This window comes from Seriola dumerili, unplaced genomic scaffold (genome assembly GCF_002260705.1).
Source record: "Seriola dumerili isolate Sdu_G_001 unplaced genomic scaffold, Sdu_1.0 BDQW01011670.1, whole genome shotgun sequence".
Taxonomy (NCBI): Eukaryota; Metazoa; Chordata; class Actinopteri; order Carangiformes; family Carangidae; genus Seriola; species Seriola dumerili.
The window spans coordinates 1-496 of record NW_019185925.1 but is presented as its reverse complement, the minus strand read 5'-3'; the positions used below and the strand labels follow the sequence as shown (position 1 = coordinate 496).

Genomic DNA, 496 nt, shown 5'->3' with positions numbered 1-496 from the left:
TTAAGAGATGCACAATAACAGAAATCACACGCTCTCAATATCAGGGTCATGGGTTTGAGTCCCATGTTGGGTGATGAACTGGTTCGGGTCATAGGCAATGTAACGAATTGTTGATATTTTCTTAACAAAGGTGACATTTTGTATTTTGGATTATATGTTATAAAACAGCTTGAAAATCATGGTTTGTTCATATGCCTGCAAACCCCAACCATCAGTCTCTGAGATTCTTTTCTCTTCAGAATTAGGGACAATCTTCTGTAGAGTTTCCTGACGTAAACATACCTATGTGTCATGACATGTGTTTTGTAAGGAATGTTTTATCGTTTTAACGTGATATATTTTGCTAAGTTACAGGCCTGGCTAGCTCAGTCGGTAGAGCATGAGACTCTTAATCTCAGGGTCGTGGGTTCGAGCCCCACGTTGGGCGATGTAGTTCTTAAATAGGAAGTATCTGCAAAAGAATGGGAAACAAGCTGCAAAGCATCTTCATTTCTGA

The 496-nt window shown here is 39.5% G+C and overlaps 1 non-coding gene across 1 annotated transcript; it reads left to right on the top strand.

Annotated features, from left to right (window-relative positions):
- The first annotated feature begins 354 nt into the window (after nt 1–354).
- trnak-cuu lies at nt 355–427 on the top strand. Its single transcript has one exon. It is a non-coding gene; the product is annotated as a tRNA-Lys (tRNA).
- The last annotated feature ends 69 nt before the right edge of the window (nt 428–496 follow it).